Source organism: Bactrocera latifrons, unplaced genomic scaffold (assembly GCF_001853355.1).
Source record: "Bactrocera latifrons isolate USDA-ARS-PBARC rearing strain unplaced genomic scaffold, ASM185335v1 scaffold_738, whole genome shotgun sequence".
NCBI classification, from domain to species: Eukaryota; Metazoa; Arthropoda; class Insecta; order Diptera; family Tephritidae; genus Bactrocera; species Bactrocera latifrons.
The window spans coordinates 6256-7205 of NW_017537421.1; positions in this window are offsets into that span (position 1 = coordinate 6256).

Here is a 950-nt window from a genome sequence, read left to right on the forward strand (position 1 = left end):
GGTAAACGGGTGGGTTCAAAAGCTTCCAGCAACAGTGATGACGTCAGTCTGGTGGCATGGGATATGTAGGTAGAGTTAATGATAGATTTTATTTTAGAGTGAATTCTGGCAGATATTGTTTCGAATTGTGTATTGGTGTTCAGGGGTTCATATTGTATTTGTTTATGTATTAGAAAATCAACTCCTTCGTAAGCCGTTGTTGCTTGATTTTTGTTAAGCATTATATAGTTGACGGGAGTTGGAATGTTATGTGTCGTATGGAGGTGAGTTTCTTGTAAAGTGATTAAGAGTGGTCGATATCGCTTAATTAATATGAGRGGTTCATTGTAGTGATTAACGTATCCGTTGCTGTTCCATTGCATTATTTTAAGAGTCATTGGAAGAGTAGCTTAAGAGCTTGCGTTGTGAGGTGAGAGGATAGTAGGTCCTGTTGGAGATGTGTGGGTATATGCTGGCTACTGGTAAATTGAGATAGGTTTGATTGTTACTGTATGCTAATAGAAGAGAAAGGTTGAAGAATGTTTTCCATTTAAAAGAGTTTGATGTTCTGTGTAATGTGACTACTCTTTTTGGGTATTTGTGATCATTTTAGGTAAGAGGCTTATAGCAGGAACAGTCCAAAGGCTACTGCCTTCCTCCCTTTTCCTTCCTCATCGGCAAAATGTGTGCCCAGTGAAAAACGTGGCAAAAACTCAGAATTCAGCCATCTTTGTTTGTTTTCATTTGCACAATGTTACCATTGCTCAATACGCATATATAGTTTTGTACACATCTATGTCTTCAATTACAATTTTTTATAATATAAAATATCAAAACTGAAAACAAACTATTAAAAATAGTTTATATATTTATAAGTAATAGCATTCGACTCCAATTTTGAGTTATTTTAAGAAAATTTAAAACATATTGAACAGATTGAATTATAAAAGTTGATAATTACTACTGTATAT